At 36.7% G+C, this 23,030-nt stretch overlaps 3 non-coding genes across 3 annotated transcripts; 2 read left to right on the forward strand and 1 right to left on the reverse strand.

The window, feature by feature from the left end:
- The first annotated feature begins 1,825 nt into the window (after positions 1 to 1,825).
- TRNAR-UCU (transfer RNA arginine (anticodon UCU)) lies at positions 1,826 to 1,897 on the forward strand. The gene has a single exon. It is a non-coding gene; the product is annotated as a tRNA-Arg (tRNA).
- A 17,525-nt stretch (positions 1,898 to 19,422) lies between these two features.
- Positions 19,423 to 19,493, forward strand: TRNAC-GCA (transfer RNA cysteine (anticodon GCA)). Its single transcript has one exon. It is a non-coding gene; the product is annotated as a tRNA-Cys (tRNA).
- Positions 19,494 to 22,523: 3,030 nt separating this feature from the next.
- On the reverse strand, positions 22,524 to 22,605 carry TRNAY-GUA (transfer RNA tyrosine (anticodon GUA)). Its single transcript has one exon. It is a non-coding gene; the product is annotated as a tRNA-Tyr (tRNA).
- Between the last annotated feature and the right edge of the window lie 425 nt (positions 22,606 to 23,030).

Genomic DNA, 23,030 nt, shown 5'->3' on the forward strand with positions numbered 1-23,030 from the left:
GCAAGAATGTTAGACCATAAAGAAGCTATCATATCTCATTTAAGTTGGGCTAGCCTCTTTCTAGGATTCCATACCTTGGGCCTTTATGTTCATAACGACGTCATGCTTGCTTTTGGTACTCCAGAAAAGCAAATCTTGATCGAACCTATATTTGCCCAATGGATACAATCTGCTCATGGCAAGACGACATATGGGTTCGATATACTCTTATCTTCAACGAATGGCCCCGCTTTCAATGCGGGTCGAAGCCTATGGTTGCCCGGATGGTTGAATGCTGTTAATGAGAATAGTAATTCGCTTTTCTTAACAATAGGACCTGGGGATTTCTTGGTTCATCATGCTATTGCTCTAGGTTTGCATACAACTACATTGATTTTAGTAAAGGGCGCTTTAGATGCACGCGGTTCCAAATTAATGCCAGATAAAAAGGATTTTGGATATAGTTTTCCTTGTGACGGCCCAGGGCGCGGCGGTACTTGTGATATTTCTGCTTGGGACGCATTTTATTTGGCAGTTTTCTGGATGTTAAATACCATTGGGTGGGTTACTTTTTATTGGCATTGGAAACATATCACATTATGGCAGGGCAACGTTTCACAATTTAATGAATCCTCCACTTATTTGATGGGATGGTTAAGAGATTACCTATGGTTAAACTCTTCACAACTTATCAATGGATATAATCCTTTTGGGATGAATAGTTTATCGGTATGGGCGTGGATGTTCTTATTTGGACATCTTGTTTGGGCTACTGGATTTATGTTCTTAATTTCCTGGCGGGGGTATTGGCAGGAATTAATTGAGACTTTAGCATGGGCTCATGAACGCACACCTTTAGCTAATTTAATTCGCTGGAGAGATAAGCCCGTGGCTCTTTCCATTGTGCAAGCAAGATTGGTTGGATTAGCTCACTTTTCCGTGGGTTATATATTCACTTATGCAGCTTTCTTGATTGCCTCAACATCAGGCAAGTTTGGTTAATTTAGTTTGTTTTTTTGTACTGTATCAGCACCTAGTTCATTACTCTTGATAGAGAGGGAGGATCTGCCTTTTTAGATTTCTTTTTCTATTTATTTTTCCATCTAGGATTAGAACCGTATACTTGGTAATAATAGCAACGACACATTATGGCAAAAAAAAGTTTGATTCAGAGGGAGAAGAAGCGGCAGAAATTAGAACAGAAATATCATTTGATTCGTCAATCTTTAAAAAAAAAAGATAAGAAGCAAAGTTTCTCCCTTGAGTTTGAGTGAAAAAACGAAAATGCGAGAAAAATTGCAATCCCTACCGCGTAATAGTGCACCTACACGCCTTCATCGACGTTGTTTTTTGACCGGAAGACCTAGAGCTAACTATCGACATTTTGGGCTATCCGGACACGTACTTCGAGAAATGGTTTATGAATGTTTGTTACCGGGTGCAACAAGATCCAGTTGGTAAGGATAAAATACCCTTTCGTATTTGTATGGATTTCTGGAATTGATAATCATAGAGGAGCCCTCTTTACCATTCTGTATAAATGGACTATTCTATTTGTATAGATATTGGTAGAGGGGCGTATCCAACCCTCTTTTATCCACTAGTTACCCCTCTTTAGTTTAAGAGTATAGAGCAGTTTGGTAGCTCATAAGGCTCATAACCTTGGGGTTGCGGGTTCGATTCCCACTACCGCCTCCATACTCCTTCTTTATGATATATGCATGATATAATATATACATCATGCATTTGTATCTGGATTTTTTGATTTCCTAAAAGAGTTTTGGTCTAACAGTTTTTTCTCGGAAGAAGCAAAAAAATAAAAGAAAGAATAAAATATGAAAGAAAAGCGTCCATTGTCTAATGGATAGGACAGAGGTCTTCTAAACCTTTGGTATAGGTTCAAATCCTATTGGACGCAATCTTATTTCTATCTATTCTTTAAATAACTATACTAAACTAAAAACAAAGAAAACTTTTTTGCATGATTCAAATGAAAAAGCTTTCTCAACGATTCCTATTCTACTAACAAGAGTAGACATGCAAAATTTATTTGTTACTGAAGAGAAAACCGTTCCAGCTGTTCCTGAATAGCTTCCTTCAAAAGGATTTCCGCTTGCTCGGTGAATGTCTTGCTAGAAGATATAATTTCTTGGAATTGAGGTTTAGTATCTTTTAGATGTTTACGTAACTCATCCAGAAATTTATTTACCTGTTCAATTTCTAACGAATCAAGATATCCTCTTGTTCCGGTATAAATAGTAGCTATCTGCTCTTCCACTGGGAGAGGATTTGCCTGGGATTGTTTAAGCAATTCCCTTAATCGTCGACCCCTTGCCAATTGATTCTGACTTGTTTTATCGAGAGCAGAGGCGAATTGTGCAAAGGCTTGTAACTCTGCGAATTGCGCTAGTTCCAATTTTGATTTGCCAGCTACTTGTTTCATGGCTTTAATTTGAGCCGCGGATCCTACTCTGGAAACAGAAATACCCACATTAATAGCGGGTCGAATTCCGGCATTGAATAGATCCGCAGATAAGAATATTTGTCCATCTGTAATGGAGATTACATTAGTAGGAATATAGGCGGAAACGTCTCCAGATTGAGTCTCAACTATTGGTAAAGCGGTCATACTTCCTTCGCCTAAAAGAGAATTTAATTTAGCGGCTCTTTCTAAAAGGCGTGAATGCAAATAAAAAACATCCCCTGGATAAGCCTCACGTCCGGGAGGTCTTCTTAATAGAAGGGACATTTGGCGATAAGCTTGTGCCTGTTTGGAGAGATCATCATAAATTATTAAAGTATGCCGTTCGCGGTACATAAAATACTCAGCCAGGGCTGCTCCCGTATAAGGAGCGAGGTATTGTAATGTAGCAGGTGAATCCGCCATTTCAGCTACTACAATAGTGTATTCCATGGCCCCCTCCTCATGGAAAGTAGTTACTACTTGAGCTACGGAGGATGCTCTTTGACCGATAGCTACATAAACACATATTACACCTTGCCCTTTTTGATTGAGAATTGTATCTGTGGCTACTGCTGTTTTGCCAGTCTGTCTGTCCCCAATAATTAACTCTCGCTGACCGCGCCCTATAGGGATCATCGAATCGATAGCAATAAGCCCTGTTTGAAGAGGTTCGTATACGGAACGCCTGGAAATTATACTTGGAGCAGGAGATTCAATTAAGCGAGATTCGGAAGCTATAATTTCGCCTTTCCCATCAATAGGTTTAGCCAGAGCATTTACAACACGACCCAAGTAAGCCTCACTCACGGGTATCTGAGCAATTCTTCCTGTTGCTTTTACAAAACTTCCCTCTTGTATCATCAACCCATCGCCCATTAATACAATCCCAACATTTTTGGATTCCAAATTCAGAGCAATACCCCTAGTACCTTCTGCAAATTCGACTAATTCACCTGACATTATTTCACCAAGACCTATAATACGAGCAATCCCATCCCCCACTTGAACTACGCGACCTATATTCTCAATCCCTACTTTCCTATTATATTGTTCAATACGTTCGCGGAGAATTTTATGAATTTCGTCGACTCGAAGGGTTGCCATTAGTGTTTCTTGACTCTTTTTTCGGAAGCAAGGGGAAAAATAATGCCTAAATTCTAAACGAAAGTAGAAGTTCAAGGCCTAATTAATTTAATTATTTCTTCCATTCCAGGGACCCGAGAATGCCAATATTAGCACGAATCGTACGGAAATGTAACTCGGTATTCAAACAACTATTCAGAGTTCCTAGAGCTCCTTGTACGGCCTGTTGGAAAACCCGCTGTCGGACCTGATTCATTGCCCTTTGTTTTTCAAAATAAAGGGTTTCGTTTTTAGACTTTTCCAATTGTTCCAAACTAATAGAAGTAGCATTAATCAAATTTGCTTTTTCTCGTTCTATCTCAGAGTATCCATTCATTCGATACTCATCCGCTTCTAGTTCGACTTTCTGTAATCGAATCCGAGCTTTTTCGAGTTGCTCAATGGTCCCTCTACGCAATTCTTCTGAATTTCGAATAGTACTCAAGATCCTCTGTTTTCGATTATCTAATAAATCTTTTAATGAAAGTAGATTATTTTGTAAGTTTACAACTTTTATGATCTCTTCCCGAACCAAACATGAATCTTTCGATTCATTTGGCTCTCACGCTCCTTTTTTTTTTTCTATAGCTATTTCCATATCTTTTTTTTAAGTAATGAGCCTATCCTCTATCTTCTTTTTTATGTTTATATTTCAATATACCGAAACCTATATAAGACTAGATAAATATTAAGAGGACTCTTCCGCCTAGATAAAAATATATCATGGTCAGCAAAGTTGTTTCTTTATTTTTATTTGCCCTCTAGTTAATAATTTCAATTTCATTAAGAAAAACTAACTAAATAAATGGAAAATGAAAATTAATAGAATTCTTTTTTATTTTTTTTTTCTTCAAATCCAAAAAATTTCTCTTTTTTATACATAGGTCGTCGATTCGGCATTGGTTAAAAAAGGGCAGGGTGCCCCCTTTTTTTTCTAGTAAATAGTTCAAACCATTTTATCGATATGAGTGTTCTATATCAGATAAATTTTACATTAGCTATTTCCCGTTTAAATTGGTACTAATACTAATATAGTTGTAGAAAGAGTACCTCTTTTTGCCTGGACTTCAAGCAGTTTAGCTTTAACCGTGTTAATGGTCTCACATTCTTGGTTTATAGAGAATCAAAGTTGATTTACCAATGAGTCGCGAAATGCTATGGTTCTTCCATATGATTTCTGAATTTATTCAGAAGTAATTCGTCGAGATCGTGCACCCTTTTCTTATTTATCCGAAAAATACTAAAAAATATTATAAAGTGCAGCCGGATAGATCCAATCTATTCTTGAAATAGACAACTCGCACACACTCCCTTTCCAAAAAAAATCAAAACACCAACCACTACAGTTAGATTTATTAGATTTGTTGCTAAAATATCGGTATTAAGCCCGAAACTGCCAGCGGATGGCCAGTGAGCTAAAAAAACGAAAGAATGGGTTACATTTTTCATATGCTCTCCTCTTATAGATAGGACGAACAAAGAACAAAGTTTTTCGATCACTTACTTCGCTCGCCCTTTTTTGATCGGTTTTTTTAATGCAAATAGATTCAATCTAGTAATTTCTTTTAGATTAAGTCTTACGTCTTGTTTGACCGGTGAAAGACTTCCTTTGTTGAAATGTTCTGTTCCCAAAATTCCTAAAATAAAAGGAAAAAACTTTCCACTTTCCTAAACTAAGGACGGGAAATAAGAAGGTGAGCATATCTTCTAAATTAATAATACTCAACTCAGCCCTTCCTAGAATGGGGTATTATCTGTCCCGATAAATAGATAATTCCAGGAGTAATAAATAGGAGTAAATTAAATAAAGTATTGATATAATTGGAATTGTGGAAGCAAATACCAATTTACTAAAAAAAGAAAAAAGTATCTAATCGAAATCGAAAGAATTTTTTTTTAAGATTAAACAAAAGGGTTCGCAAATAAAAGCGCTAGTGCCACAACTAGTCCATAAATTGTTAAAGCTTCCATAAAAGCTAGACTAAGCAATAAAGTACCTCGTATTTTACCTTCTGCTTCTGGCTGTCTCGCAATACCTTCTACAGCTTGTCCTGCAGCAGTACCTTGACCAACTCCAGGTCCAATAGAAGCAAGCCCTACGGCCAATCCAGCAGCAATAACAGAAGCAGCAGCAATTAGTGGATTCATGGTGAGTAGTTCCTCGTGTCAAAAAAAAGAAATGGTTAAGGATACAATCAACCAATAAATTCTTACTTCTAAGCTCTATTGGGGAGAAGTAAAGTAACTAAAAAGTACAAATTGAAATCAAATTGAAATGATAATGTGAATTGTCCGAACTACATAGAAGGGAATTCCATATCCATATATCGGATTAGATAATGAATCTAACCTAGGAATATATAATATAATATCCTATATATATACATTTGTTTCTTCTATTTTGTTTGCATATTTTCTCATTTTCTATTGAATCGGATTCTAAAATCATTGCTTAAAGTGGAAACCTGCATAAAAGAGGACTCCACTTATAGACATTAAGGATATTATAGTATAGATCTAGCCTGACTCCACCCTCCTTAATGCATATATACTTTGAAAATTCCATAATATAGTCTATTCTATTCTCTCTCCTACAACTCTAGGCTATATATTCATACGCATTTCTAACTATTTTTTTGCAACCAAGCAGATTATCTGGAACCATGCATGAATTGAGCTAAGCTGCAAAAAAAAAAAATACTATTTCCAAAAAGAGTCAATTCAATGATGACCCTCCATGGATTCACCTATATAGGCTGCGGCTAATGTTGCAAAAATAAGAGCTTGAATACCGCTTGTAAATAATCCAAGAAACATGACCGGTATAGGGATTACTAAGGGGACTAAAGAAACAAGAACAACAACGACTAATTCATCCGCCAATATATTCCCGAAAAGTCGAAAGCTAAGCGATAATGGTTTTGTGAAATCTTCTAGGATGTTAATTGGTAAAAGGATTGGAGTTGGTTTAATATATTTCTCGAAATAGCTCAATCCTTTTTTGCTAAGACCAGCATAAAAATATGCCGCTGACGTGAGTAAAGCTAAAGCAACAGTAGTATTTATATCATTCGTGGGCGCTGCTAATTCCCCATGGGGTAACTCTATAATTTTCCAAGGTAAAAGAGCACCCGACCAATTCGAAACAAAAATAAAAAGGAACATAGTTCCAATAAAGGGAACCCAGGGACCATATTCTTCTCCAATCTGAGTTTTGCTCAAGTCTCGAATAAACTCAAGGACATATTCAAAAAAATTCTGACCGTCGGTCGGGATGGTTTGTGGATTCCGAACAGCTATGACAACTGAACCTAGCAAGATAGTAATTACGACCCAAGAAGTGATGAGTACTTGGGCATGAATTTGGAAACCTCCTATTTGCCAATAGAAGTGTTGGCCTACTTCTACACCCGATATATCGTATAACCCCTTGAGTGTTTTAATGGAACAAGGTATAATATTCATATTGTCCTCTGATAAAAATTGAACTTCAAAAAAGGAATTCTTTTGATTCAACCATCTCTTTCTCAACTCAGCAACTTGAAGTATTAATCTTATATTTAGGATACCAAGAAAGCACATCAGATCATAATATATATCAATACCCTCTAATATATATCAATATTCCCCTTCTTTTTTCTATGCAAAAAAAATTCTATGCAAAAAAAAAGATATAGTAAAGTAAGTGATTCCATAAATTTACGCAGTTGCCCAAGAATTCACTATATATTCTTAATCAACGATTTCTTATATAGAGAGAACGGCCCTCACAAATTGAAAATACTAATTTGTTAAGAATCAATCGAATTGAAGTCATAGTGTCATCGTTGGCTGGAATCGATATATTCGCGAGATCCGGGTCACAATTTGTATCGACTAAAGAAATAGTAGGAATCCCCAAAATGGCACATTCCCGAAGAGCTATATACTCTTTTTGCTGATCAAGGACGATCACAATGTCTGGCAATCTCGTCATATATTTGATCCCGCCGAGATACCTTTGCAAAGTAGATAATTTTCTCTTCAAGATTGCCACATCTCTTTTTGGGAGATGGTGGAATTTTCCCATTTTTTCTTCTGCTCTTAAGTCTCTAAATTGAGAAAGTCTAGTTTTCGTAATCGACCAATTCGTTAACATACCACTGAACCACTTTTTATTAACATAATGACAACGAGCCCTTATTGCAGCTGATGCTACTAAATCTGTTGCTCTTTTTTTGGTACCAACAATTAAGAAACTTTTTCCCTGACTTGCTGCATCAAAAACTAAATCACAAGCTTCTGATAAAAAACGAGCCGTTCTAGCGAGATTTATAATATGAGTACCTTTACGCTTTGCCGAAATGTAAGGGGCCATTTTAGGATTCCATTTCTTAATACCATGACCAAAATGAACTCCTGCTTCTATCATCTCTTTCAAATTAATGTTCCAATATCTTCTTGTCATTTTTTCCACACTTCCTTTTTTTTAATCCTACCATTCCATTACGGAATTTAGTTCTTTTTGAAGATTAAGAAAGATCCGAAATAGCTTGAAATAAATAATAATTGTTCCGAGAGAACCTTGTACTAAGATAAGAGTTGGCCATTGATACATGGTATAAACATAACCACCTTAATGAATTAACTGACTTGTTTTACTTATTAAAATAAAAATCTTAAAAATCTAAAATTTGACCTGTTAGTGTTCTAAGTTCAAAAGTCTAGTAAAGTAAAAAATATTTTTATGGGGGTTCTTATGTCTCATAAAAATTGTTTGTTACGTCAGAATCTGAAGAAACTAATTCTGTATGGAGAAACAAAAAATCTCTCATTTCCGACGCGAATAGATTTTTTTTTTTTATTTCGAAATAAAGGTTCTTGTCTTGTGGGGAACGATGCACAAATTTTTGGAATCCGGTACCAACAGGTATAATCCCCCCCAGAACTACGTTTTCTTTCAAGCCTTTCAACCAATCAATGCGACCTCGTAGGGCAGCTTTTGCTAAAACTCGAGCAGTTTCTTGAAAACTTGCTTCAGATATGAAACTTTGGGTATTCAGGGAAGCCCTTGTTATTCCCAATAAGATTGCCCGATAATAGATCGATTCATCCAAAGCTCGTCCTGCTCGTTCCGCTCGCAATAGTCCGATTAATTCCCCAGGCGAAAAAACATTAGACATTCCATCTTCGGAAACCCGCACTTTTGATGTTACTTGGCGTATAATAATCTCTATATGTCTATTATGGATCTGTACCCCTTGGGATCGATAAACCTTTTGGATTTTATTAACCAAAGAGATACGACTTTGGGCTATGGTTAGCTCAGCTCCAATCAAGAATCCCCAAGGGACCCCAAGAATTCTTGGTATACGCTCATTCCAATCCTCAATTCTCCTTTCGAGATTCGGGGATAATGAATCAATTGAACGCGCTTCAAAGATTTGTTCCACTTTTGGAAGACCTTGCGTTATGTCACTAGATCTCGATTTTTCATATATAAACGTAACTAACCTATCTCCCTTGTAAAGGATTTCTCCATAATGACCATTAACAGTTGCTCCTGTAGTGGCCAAATAAGGTTTAGCTGCTCTTATAACAAAGGAATTCATATTTACAATGAAAATTTGACCGGATTTTTTTATGTGCGATTTAAATAGACATACATTTTCACAAATAAATTGTCCAAGGTGAATTATTGCCAATGTCTCTTCCCAAGAATCATGATGGACAAAGTGACAATTCAAAAGGAATGGATCCAACATTATGTTACTATCGAAATTAGAAATCCTTTTATTTTCATCTATTAAAGAGTATTTAAGTTCTTGAAGTACTTGGAAGGTTTGTTTTAAATTGTCAACGAACAAATATTTTTTTAACAGGATTTTATTATGCGTTAGTAAATAGTAAGATGAAGAAAAATGCGATATACTAGCTACAATAGCGCCTAAGGGCCCAAAAATTTCTCGAATAGGAATTCTAGGATTCCATTCTTTTATCGCATTGGGATGTTTTGAATTCTTGAATAAACCAATTCGAGAACAGTTGGATGCCGACAAAATCATCAAAGAGTGGTATTCTTTATTTCGATTCAACAAAGTGCCAATAGCTTCTGGATGTTGGCTAAGTGATTCAATCTTCGCCTTGGAATAAAAAGAATTGATATTGGCGCGATCTAACCTATTATGGGGAATCGGTCCTGCACTTGTCCTACCATACCTTTTTCGTGTATACGAAATAGTGGACTTGACTAACTCAATTCTTAGGAAATCGCGAATAAGATCATTTGCTCTTACCTCAACAAGGGAAGCACCAGCCTTTTCTTTTTCTTCTTGTTCCCAATTCACTACTAAGCAAGTTCTAACAAATTGACTATTTGTGTGATAAATTCTTTGAGTTAACTTGCTATTTTCATGAGAAATAAAATTGACAAGTCGAATTTGGAGATTATTTTCTTCTTGCAAGAGATCCTGCGGGAAAAGTGTTGCTAAATTTCTTCCTTCGTCCATTTCATATGCCACTGTAGGGCGAACGGAAACAAAATACTTTTCCTTGCTCTTGAGAATTTTTTTCCGTTGAACATAGACCCAATTTTTCCTTTTTTTTGATTCCTTAGAATCTTTTTTTTGTCTTTCTGGCGGTATCAAACAGCCACCTAATATCTTATCCGCCTCTTCAGGAAAATGAATATCTCCGGAAAATATTTTGAGTTCCGTATGGCTTTTTTTTCTCTTCACTCGGACCAGTCCGCCTAGTCGACTTCTTGTATTTTTTGTGAGTTGTGTATTCACTCCAATAATACTATTGTCAAGTATCTTTAGGGATGAAGATCTCGGCAAGATATGAAGTTCTTGAAGAATGAAAAAAAACCGATCTACTTCTTTTTGGTATTTTAGACTAAATTCTTTTGTTCCTCGATGCTCAATCAAACCCTCTTTTTTTAAGATGGAATCTTCCTCTGGGCTCTCGTATTCGTCCTCTGAATCTTCTTCTGAGTCTTCCTCTAAAGTACCATATTTTTCCTCTGCGCTTTCCCCGGGGCTGCCATATTCGTCTTCTGAGTCTTCCTCTAGAGTTCCATATTCGTCCTCTTGGGTCCTATATTTGCTCTCTGGGCTCCCATATTCCTCTTCTGAGTCTTTCTCTAAAGTCCTATATTCGTTCTCTGGGTTCCCATATTCGTTTTCTGGGCTCCCATATTCGTCTTCTAGGGTTTCATATTCGTATTCGTCTTCTAGGATTCCATATTTAGATTCTTCTAGGGTTTCATATTCATATTCGTCCTCTCGGGTCCTGTATTCGTCTTCTAGGGTCTCATATTCCTCTTCTGAGTCTTCCGCTCGAGTCCTATATTCTTCTTCTAGGGTCCTATATCTAAATTTAACAATTCCTGAACCCTTTTTATCTTTTCTGTATCGGGGATCGTCAAAATAAGCAAAAATAGTATTTCTACGTAAAACACCCATAAGGGGGATTTCAATCGAAATCCCAAAACAGGATATTAGTTCTTTCTCTTGTTCTTGATGATATTGTAATGGAATGACGAACCTATTTCTTCGCTTTTTCGCCAACAAATCTGAATTATCTTGAAAAATAGAAGGATAGATAAAATTCCAATGGCCATTGGACATGATTCGATCCGACGTTGAATAATCAAGAATTTCCCTATCTTTTTTACCATAAGTATTCATTTGATCTTGATCCTTGTGGAGTGAAAAAGACGCTATACTGGATCTGCACATACTTACTGACAATATCCATAAATGGCTTGTTTTTGGTAATCGGCGAAGATTACCATATTGATATTCGGGCGCATGGTAAACATCAGTACTCCAGTGCATTTCGCCGTCTGATTCAGAATAAATATGCTTTTGTACCCTTTCTTTAAAATGTAAAGTGGACGTTCCGGCACGAATCTCCGCAATTACTTGTTCGGATTTTACATATTGATCATTTTGCACTAGAATCAAGCTTTTTGAGGGAATATTCACACTATATAGAATATCTTGACTCTGAATAGTTACATGCAAGTCTATATAACATAGAAAAGCAGGCTGCCCATGACGGGTACGTGTGGGGTGAACCAAATTCTCATTGAATTTTATTTTTCCATTCGAAGGGGATCGTACAAGGTCGGCAGTACCCCCTGTGAATACTCCGCCAGTATGAAAAGTTCTTAATGTTAGTTGAGTCCCTGGCTCCCCAATTGATTGACCTGCAATAATACCTACGGCTTCTCCCAATTCGACCAGATCACTATGAGTAGGACTCCGGCCATAGCATAATTGACAGATCCAAGAAGTGCTTCGGCAAGTAAAGGGGGTTCTAATATATATTGGTTGTGCTCGAAATGGTTGTGCTCGAAAGGCAGTTATGAATCGATTGACTAATCCAATTCCAATATCTTGATTTCGCGCGGCAATGCATCGTGAACCGATATATATATCGTCTGCTAATACACGACCAATTAGTGTTTGGACAAAAAGTTTTTCCGTCATCCCATTTTGAGGACTTACAGAAATACCTCGGATAGTACCACAATCTCTTCTACGCACAATAATATGTTGAACTACTTCAACAAGTCTACGTGTAAGATATCCAGCATCTGCTGTTCGCACAGCAGTATCTACAACCCCTTTGCGGGCTCCATAGCAGGAAATTATATATTCTGTCAAAGAAAGTCCCTCGCGTAAATTGCTTTGAATAGGTAAATCAATCATTTGTCCTTGAGGGTCCGACATTAATCCTCTCATACCTACTAATTGGTGTACTTGAGATGCATTTCCTCTGGCTCCTGAAAAAGACATTAGATAGACTGGATTAGAAGGATCCGTTATCCGAAAATTTGAATTCATTTCTTGTTTCAAATATTCACTTGTCGCATACCATATCTCAACAGATTGGCGTAATTTTTCTACCGCGTGTACAGCCCCATAATAATAGTGTTTCTCCAAAAGAAAACTCTGTTGTTCCGCGTCTTGGACTAACCATCCCTTAGAGGGTATTGTTAAAAGATCCTCGATTCCTAACGAAATCGATGTAGTAGTGGCTTGATGGAAGCCCAGAGTCTTTAGTTGATCCAGTATATGGGATGTATATCCCATTCCAAAATGATCTATTAATCTGCTAATAAGTCGTTTCATACCAGTTCCGTCTATCTCTTTATTATGAAAGACCAGATTGGCCCGTTCCGCCATACATAAGTACCCCCTTTTCGGCTGAGTAGGATTCGACAATTGCTGAGTAGGATTCGACAATGGGCCTGAGTCAGTGATTCGAAAATTTAATTAACTTAATTGCCTCAATCTCAATCTGGATTCGCGTGGCAAATAATGATGATACTAGGGAAATCGGAATGCCCCCCGAAAGGGGAGGGGCATCGCCGAATCTAACTTTCTTGTTTAGGTAGTGTATGAATAGGCCTGACTAAATCCTTGTATGGCTTCCTCTATTTCTCTATAAAAAGAAATATGACCAAGAGTGGTTCGAATGTATATCGAACGAATTTCTTTTTTTCTATTTCCCATTATTAGATAGTGGGCATAAATCTCATGATAAGTCCCCAAAGATTCATATTGAACTTCAATCGGAACTTCTCTTGACCCAATGACGCGTTGATCCAGGTTCCATCGTAGCCACAAGGGACTATCTAAACTGATTAGTTTTTGTCTATAAGCTCCCAGTGCATCATAAGAACTAGAAAAATGGGGTTCTTTATCTTTCCTATATTTAAAATTATTATTATTATTGTAATTTACTTTTAGATTTGGGTAGTTTCTGCAACTATTATATCTATTTGCACAAATACCTCGACGCTTTCCAATCGTTAATACATAAAGCCCGATAAGCATGTCTTGGGTTGGTACGCAAATAGGATCCCCAATAGCGGGAGATAAGAGATTCATATGAGAAAACATAAGTAAACGGGCTTCTGCCTGAGCTTCCAAGGATAAAGGTAGATGAACAGCCATTTGATCTCCATCAAAGTCCGCATTGAAACCCTTACACACTAATGGGTGTAAAGAAATAGTACGCCCCTCTACTAAAGTGGGTTGAAAGGCCTGTATGCCTAATCTATGCAGGGTAGGTGCTCTATTTAACAGTACAGGATGTCCCCGCATAACTTCTTGAAGTATTTCCCATACAATGGGTTCTTTTTCCCAAATTTTCCTTTTAGCAATCCTTACATTAGAAGTGGCGCGTTTCGTGATTAAATCGCGAATTACAAATAGCTGAAAAAGCTTTATTGCTATCTCTAGAGGTAATCCACATTGATGTAATGAAAGCGAAGGACCCACAACAATGACAGAACGCCCCGAGTAATCGACCCGTTTCCCAAGCAGAGTCTCGCGAAACCTTCCCTCTTTACCTTCAATTACATCTGAAAGTGATTTGTATACTTTATTGTGACCATCCCTCGTCGGTTGCCCGCGGGACCCACTATCAAGAAGTGTATCCACGGCTTCTTGTACCAATTTTTCCTGGCACATTACTAAATCTGCTGGCGCTAATTCACTTCTTTTTAATAGATAGGCAAGATTGTTGTTCCGACGGATAACTCTCTTATAAAGTTCATTAATGTCTGAAGTCACTACTTTATCTCCAGACCTATAAACAATAGGTCTCAATTCGGGAGGAAGAACCGGTAATAAGCACAAAACCATCCATTCTGGTTCTACATTTGTTTGAATAAAATGTTTCGCCAATTGCATGCGTCTAATCAAAAAAACTTTTCTTATTCGTCTTTTTCTATCTTCCCACTCATCTCCACTATACCCCTCGTCTTCTAATTCCTTCCATTCGACCAAAGAATTCTCTATAATAATTCGCAAATCCAAATCTGCTAATTGTTCTCTAATAGCACCTGCTCCTGTCGCAATTTCCCGATTTCGAAATGTTGCAAAGCCTGGGGTAGAAAAAAAGGGAGAAATGCTGTGGTTACAGGATGCAATTTCCTCTTCGAATAAACCTCGTAATCGTAAAAAAGTGGGTTTTTTAGTGCTGGGCCTAGCAAAAGAGAAATCGCCGTATACTAGGCCCTCCAACTTCTTAAGAGGTTTATCTAAAAGATTCGCGATATAACTAGGAAGACCTTTCAAATACCACACATGAGTCACGGGACATGCGAGTTTGATGTATCCCATTTGATATCTTCGTATCCGAGAATCCACAAATTCGACCCCGCATTTTTGGCAAAATCTTTCGTCTTCGTTTTCAGCTCCGCTCGCTCGAGAATTGCCACAAGCGCAAATCCCGCTTTTTATGGGTCCAAAGATTCTTTCGCAAAACAATCCATCTTTTTCTGGTTTATCGGTTTTATAATGAAAAGTAGAGGGCCTTGTGACTTCGCCAACGACTTCTCCATTAGGTAGGTTTTTGTTAGCCCAAGCCTTTATTTGTTGAGGGGAAACGAGTCCAATTTGAAGTTGTTGATGTTTATATTGGTCAATCATAAAATAGAAATAAGAAAAGAATTTATATTTATTCCGATCAAACTTCCTCCCTATTAACCTGGAAGTTCTTTTCAGATACAAGGAAATGATTCAGTTCTAGAGCCAAAGATCGTAGTTCTCGAACGAGCACTCGAAAAGATTCTGGAGGATCCTCATGATTAGGTATTCTTTTTCCCCAGATCGTAGCATTAAGTATTTCTTGGCGAGCTATAAGATGGTCAGATTTATAAGTAAGTATCTCTTGTAAAATATGAGCAACACCAAATCCTTCTAAAGCCCAAACTTCCATTTCTCCTACTCGTTGTCCCCCTTGCTTGGCTCTTCCTCTAACCGGTTGTTGTGTAACAAGTGAGTAGGGCCCAGTAGAACGCCCATGAATTTTCTCATCAACTTGATGAATTAATTTTAAGATATAGGACTTCCCTATTAGAACAGGTTGCTCAAAGGGGTCGCCTGTTCTTCCATCAAATATTCTGCTTTTTCCCGGGTACTCGGGTTCAAATACCCATGGATTTTTTGTTTCTTTACTGGCTTCATATAATTCTGAAAACACAAGTTTTCTTGAAGCCTCTTGCTCATATCTCTCATCAAAGGGTGCTATTCTATAATGTTTCTTTAGCAGATCCCCCGCTAATCCGAGCGAGCTTTCAAATATTTGTCCCACATTCATTCGGGAGGGTACTCCTAAGGGATTGAAGACCATATCAACGGGTGTTCCATCTTGCAAATAGGGCATATCTTGCCTAGGCAAAATTTTGGAAATGATCCCTTTATTCCCATGTCTTCCGGCTACTTTATCCCCAACTTTGATTTCACGTTTCTGTAAAATATATACACGAACCATTATGTCGAGCGGGTCCCTTTGGATCCATTTCACATCGATAACGCGCCCTCTTCCACCTATAGGTAATTTCAGAGAAGTTTCTTTTGAAGTGGAAACCTCAAGGCCAAATATGGCCCGTAATAATCCAGCTTCCGCGATATAAGATGATTCGCTCGCTATCTGAGGCGTTAATTTACCTACTAAAATATCACCAGTTTCTACCCAGGATCCCAACCTAACAACTCCATTTCTGTCCAAATTGCGGAGTAAATGTTCTTCTAGATGTGGTATTTCTTTAGTGATTTTTTCAGCGGAGCCCTGGCTTGTCGTATCCGTCTGAATTTCATATTTCCGGATGTGAAAAGAGGTATAAATATCTTCATATACCAAACGTTCGCTAATTAGTACTGCGTCTTCAAAATTGTAACCTTCCCATGGCATATAAGCTACTAATACGTTTTTTCCTAAAGCAAGTTCGCCCCCAATTGTAGCAGCTCCTTCTGCTAAAATTTGTCCTTTTTTAATGGATTTACCCCGTGGAACCCGGGGTTTTTGGTGCATACAAGTATTTTTGTTAGAGCGACGGTGGTTAACTAAAGGAATACTTATAGTCTTCCCACTACTTGATAAAAGTATCTTATGACTATCAGTAGAAATGATCTTTCCCTCGCGTTCGGCTATAATGGAAACCCTCGAATCTAGAGCTGTTTGGCGTTCCAATCCAGTTCCAACAATGCATTTCTCGGACCGAGAAAGCGGAACTGCTTGGCGCTGCATATTAGAACTCATTAAAGCCCGATTCGCATCATTGTGCTCAATAAAAGGAATGAGAGAACCCCCAATAGAAAAATATTGGAAAGGAAAAATACTTCTAACATGAATCTGTTCCCATGCAATAGTCAAGAATTCTTGACGGTATCTAGCCGGAACAACCTGTTCTTCCTGAATACCTTGATTCAAGGACAAAGAATTTCCTGCTGCTATCATATAATATTCATCTCTATTTGGTGATAGATAAACCACCTGTCTCTCTTTTTTTTCTTTTGCTTTCTCAGCAGATATTTCATAAAACGGACTCTCTATGGATCCCCACAAGTGATCAATTCTCGCATGAATTGTTAAGGATCCAGTAAGTCCAACATTGATTCCTTCAGACGTGTCAATTGGACAAATACGCCCATAGTGACTCGGATGAATATCTCGGCTCCGAAAACTTGCGGTTCTCCCCGTCAACCCTCCAGGACCTAAACAACTCACTTTTCGCCCATGAACAGTTTGTGTCAATGGATTCGTTTGATCAAAAACTTGAGATAACGGGTATGTGCCAAAAAAGGTCTCATAAGTAGTTATTAATAAAATTGAAGTTGAAGTTGGAGTTACCAAAGTTTGGGGAGTCGGTTTCGATTGACGTATGAATACTCTACGAATAGTTTTTTGAACTGCATGTTGTAAACGACCAAGAGCCAATCCGAATTGATCTTGTAACAGATCCGCAACCGAACGAATACGTTTATTTTTCAAGTGATTCATATCGTCATCGTCAAGTATACCCGTTCCAAATTTCATTCCAATCAAATGATCCGTAGCGGCCAATACATCTCGTGGTAACAAGAATGTATTGTTCTGAGGAATATCAAGATTAAGTCTCCGATTCATATTTCGTCGACCAATCCTTCCTAATTCACATTTTTGTTGAAAAAATTTCTTTTGTAATTCCTCGCATAAGGACTCCGAAAATACCAGGTCCCCACCTACACAAGCAAATTGTTGATAAAACTCCAAAATAGCTTTTTCTTTTGACTCAATCCTCTTCTTCTCTTTAGCATTCGGGAAAGACAAGAAAATTTCAGGGTAGGAAACATTATCCAGAATTTCTCTTAGATTCGAACCCATAGCTGATGATAGAACTAGAATAGATATCTTTTGTTTTCTACTCACGCGAGCCCATATCCTTTCTTTTTTATCAATTGCTAATTCCGATCTCCCCCCCCAATCTGATATTATAGTGCCAGTGTAGATAGAAATTCCCTTATGATCTAATTCCGAGCGGTAGTAAATACCAGGACTTAGCAATATTTGATTGATCACAATTCGGTATATTCCATTTATAATAAAGGTTCCTAAGGAATTCATTATAGGAATGTTTCCGATAGAAATGGTTTGCTTTTGCACATCGAAACCAAAAATTAATCTCGCAGATACATATAATTCGGAAGAATAGGTGAGTGATTCATACACAGCATCTCTTTCTTTTATCGAGGGTTCTAGCAGTTGATATCCTTTCGCAAATAATTGAAATGCAATTTCGTGATCTGGATCTTTAATTGTTGGAAACTTGTCAAGTTCTTCTGCCAAGGCTTGATTAATGAACCTACAAAATCCCTCGAATTGGATCTGACTAAATCCGGGTATTGTGGACATTCCCTCGTTTCCATTCCGGAGCATCTTAATCTTAAGTTTCCTGTTTATCAAAGAAAAATTCCATTATCAGCTCACTCTTCATCAATCCCTATGGATCGATCTAGCAATCATGGAATCTATATTCTGTTTACTGAATCACATGAAATTCTAGGGAACTCCACATACGTATTTCATATATGTATTTCATACATATGAATAGAGACCATTTGGACGAAAGTTCGAGTTTGCCAGGGGTACAAATGAAATGAAAATGAATTGATAAAACATTCCTACAAAAAAAATTCTGCCACTTATACTTTATGTTATGATATTCTAATCAGATTGGATGGCAAAGATTTCTCATTTTATCTCCTTTCTATGAATGTAATAAAGCCGTAATATAATATACTAGAAAGTTTGACTTTACTTCGATTTAGAATAGCGTGCTTACTTTAATTTCTCAAAATAATTTGAGGGTTCTTTTTTATTTCGGATCGGAGTAGTATAATTGCTAGAAAATTCAGTATTTCATTGTGGAATTCTAAAATAAAGTAAGTCCCTTTTTTAAGTACATGCCAATCTAGTTATCCACCTCTCCCCATATCCATGCTTTTCTTTTATCGTAATTTCACTTGGGTACGCCAAGATAGTCAGGTTATACTCTATATCAGAGCAAATTTCCTTTTTTTATTCAAGATATTTAATTTAATACTTTGAAAAATTAAAGCATGATTCCCCATAGAGATATGTACATAAAGGGGATCTTTGGATAATAATGCTGTTCGGACCTAAAGTTTACCTATACACGGATTAAGCATAAAGCCATAATATTTTATTATGCCATTGAAGGGGGGGGAGATAATACCGATTTAAGAGTAGTTCACTACTGCAATAAAAAAAAGAGAATTCTAGTTAACGGTTCCAATTTATTCTGAATTTTGCAGCCTGTGAATAGAAATCCACTTTTTCTTCTTTTTCATCTCAATAGAAAGAAATGGGAAGTTTTATTGTGTTAACAATGTATGTTTTAAGATAGAATCTATCGAGGAGAATAATAGAAACTGGATCAAAAAAAGCAGGAATAGATTTTTTGAAAAAGATTGGAAAAAAGTAAGTAGAATTATATTCAAAATAAAAGGGGCTTTTCGTAAGAAAACGTGGATGAATACTTGCTGTTTTCTAGATTTTTGATCGGATTTTTTGGCGGCATGGCCAAGCGGTAAGGCAGGGGACTGCAAATCCTTTATCCCCAGTTCAAATCTGGGTGCCGCCTGATCAATAAAATACTTAGGTTTTTTTTATAGTGCTGATCGAATTCGATAAATTTTTACTTCGCATAAGTTCGGGCAAGAGAGTAACTGGGCCTGCCGATACTGGGTTTAGAGAAACCATACCATAGTTCTATCCTCAAACTAGGGTTAGGGTTTGTTTTGACGGTAGTGGCCAAAATGGTTATCAATAGGGGTGAGGTAGTGTTTCCTTATTCTTTTATTATATGAATTTGAATTGGTTCTTAATTGAGATTCGATTTGATAATTTTAAAATACGAGGATAAGATGTCAGAAATCTTGGTATCCAAAGAAAGGTCCCTAAGGGGCATTCTTTTTTTTTTTCAATCTAAGATTCAAGAAGGGACTCCACGAAAGAATATCAAGACTTACTAATTATTATACATTTTTTTATCGTACATCTTATGTTACCTACATACACTAAAGTAAGGACTACTTAATTCTAACGAGAATCAGATTAAATAGGTCGATCAAAAATCAATTTAGGAGTTGTATTATGGATAAAATCTCTTCATTCTTTCATAGAATGATACAAAGCAAGGCTGCAGGGTTTAGGTCAAAAATAAACATTAGGTAAGGTAGGTATCCAATAAATATTTATCTATCGATAATTTTATGGTATATTCGGGCGTCCTTTGCTTAAAAAAAAAAAAAAAGTAACAAAAGGAATAAAAAATCTTCCTATTCCCGCTTCTTCTATTCAGGACATCATTCCCGTACTCTTTCTTTTTTAAGGAAAAAAGGGCTATAGTATCTCGTATTTTTAATGCTCTCTAATTCTACCAGAATTCCTATAAGAATTTGTTAGGAGTAAATTCCTTGAACTGATTGATCCATGGCCTTAGGGCGGAATCCCTTTTTGACTCTGTACCCTTGATTCCACTATGATTATTGATCAATAGTAGAATAATCCCTTCATAGAAATAGGAGACATAATTTAGATGGATATAGTAAGTCTCGCTTGGGCTGCTTTAATGGTAGTCTTTACATTTTCTCTTTCACTAGTAGTATGGGGAAGGAGTGGACTCTAGGGATACTACTAATTGATTAAGTAATCAAATTGTTGTATCAATTCTTTTCTTTAATGGATCATTTTGCATTAATCATTTTGTCAAACGTTATTCTTTAATCTTTTTCTTTAGTTTTGTTTCACTCCTGTAAGAAACTCTTGTATTGTAAGTTGTAATGTAAGAAAGAGCCATTATACCAATTCAGAATTTCTACTAGAAATGACGAATGGTTAAAAAAAGTTCTATACATAAGAAAATTAGACTTTCTTCCACGGAACTATTCACGGCATATCACACATTTTCCATTTCCTTTTACTTTTTACTATAGTCTATTCTTCATATTATTTTTCTTTCCTTCCATGGATTCTTTGGTCAAGAATTGTCTTAGATTTTTTTATTTTGACCTGATTGAAATTAAGTGGATGCAATGAAAAAAGAAATTGAATTAGACTACTTAACTATTTCAATCTACTAATCTATTCTATGTAGATTCAAAGATAATATAATAGAAAGAATCTAAAGTGTCGTAGAAAAAACTATATGTAGTTCTTTCTACCACACTTTAAGATTCCAACCAGATCCTTTCATTTAAGACTTGGATTTTTTTTATTTAATCCCTTTTTAATTTCTTCAATGATTAATTGGAATTCCAATTAATTATTTTGGCTGACTGTTTTTACATAAATAATAAGTAAAAAAGAAGTAGGAACTAGAATGAACAGTGCAGTAGCAATAAATGCGAGAATATTGACTTCCATAACCTCTTTATTTTTTATTTTCACAATAACTCGGGATGTAATCCCATGGAGAGGAAAAAGGGGTATCTTGTAAATTCAAGGGTAGGGCTTGCATTCTGATAATACTGAATCAATTCAATATTATGAATATCGGATCTATCAAATCAATTCATGGATGAGAGTTATATTTCACGGATGAGAGTTATATAGTATAACATAGGAAGATCCTCTATCCACACTAAGACCAAAATGGGTTTTTTGATTGGATTAGGAATTCCCTCTTTTTTAATCCTTTTCTACTTTTTCTTTTCTATATCTCTAACCCACGAGCTTTCTTAATCTTATACTTTCTTAATCTTATACAATTTCCCTTCCTTTTTCTTATAGTTATACATACAATTATGTATGTATTATATGACCAACTTTCACTTTCTATGGGTCACATAGACATCCAAATAAGCAGTAGAAGTGAGATGGGGAAAAGAGGTCTGAAATAAAAAGGGAATACGATTTATGTATGGATTCCGGTAAAATACCGGTACTCTATTCCATAAGAGTGGAATAGGAAATTAAGATGAGGATGGTATCATCATAAAGAAAGATAGAGTAATATAATATCCTAAATTCTACTAATCCACATATCGTATGTGTGTCTTTCTTTATCGATTGGGAGTAGTGAAAAAAAAATTCCTATATGCCCTCCCTCCCTCTTTAATGAGAGATGCAAAATAAAAAAGTGAAGTAAGGGTGCCCTGTGGGTATTTGATCTTGCTCCCTGCCCCTTTTTTTCATGGAAAAAGGAAATATCAATTTCTCCATTCATTGAACCCTAGTTCGGGACTGACGGGGCTCGAACCCGCAGCTTCCGCCTTGACAGGGCGGTGCTCTGACCAATTGAACTACAATCCCCGCGGGGTGTATGGCATACCCATTCTTAAATAGAACCATAAGAAGATTCGATTCGTCTTTCGTACTCTAAGAAATAGACGAATCATATACTACATACCCACATATTATATTATACGTGGGTATAGTGAGAGTGACATAACTAGTATGTCGTGATTTTTTATCACTAAAAATGGATAATAATCCAGCCTTCAATAAGAAAAACTCTTTTGTTTGTAAGAAAGGAATGAGAGAGATATGGATTAGAAAAAAAAATTTCCCTTTTTTCTTTATCTTTTATTTCTATAGATCAGACATTTTATTTTATGGAAGAAAAACAAAAGGATTTAGTTCATACTCACGAAGCCCTAGATTTTTGGTTTGGGCCGAGCTGGATTTGAACCAGCGTAGACATTGTCAACGAATTTACAGTCCGTCCCCATTAACCACTCGGGCATCGACCCAGGAAGAATTTATTCTAGGGTTTTTGCTAATCTATGATTAACCTCCTTTCATAATACTCCCTACCCCCAGGGGAAGTCGAATCCCCGCTGCCTCCTTGAAAGAGAGATGTCCTGAACCACTAGACGATAGGGGCATCACTAGACGATAGGGCCATATACAACCGCTCGTGATTATACTATAATCATAGTATGAGCAGTTTTTTGGAATTGTCAATATACTCGAAAAGTATAAATAGATCCAAAGCAAAGAGTTTTTCCAACTTTTCTGTTATGTTTTCATCTAGGATTTTTTTTAGTTGATCGTTATAGATTAATTCTCCGTGCTTCATTTAGTGTTCATACCAAAAATGCATCCATCCCGCACTAAGTCATAAAATTCTCTAAAAATATAGAGAAAGTTTCAAAAACAAAGAAAAAAAGTGAAT

The sequence above is a fragment of the Triticum urartu genome, unplaced genomic scaffold (assembly GCF_056163025.1).
Source record: "Triticum urartu cultivar PI428250 unplaced genomic scaffold, HENAU_Tu73 scaffold2, whole genome shotgun sequence".
Lineage (NCBI taxonomy): Eukaryota > Viridiplantae > Streptophyta > Magnoliopsida > Poales > Poaceae > Triticum > Triticum urartu.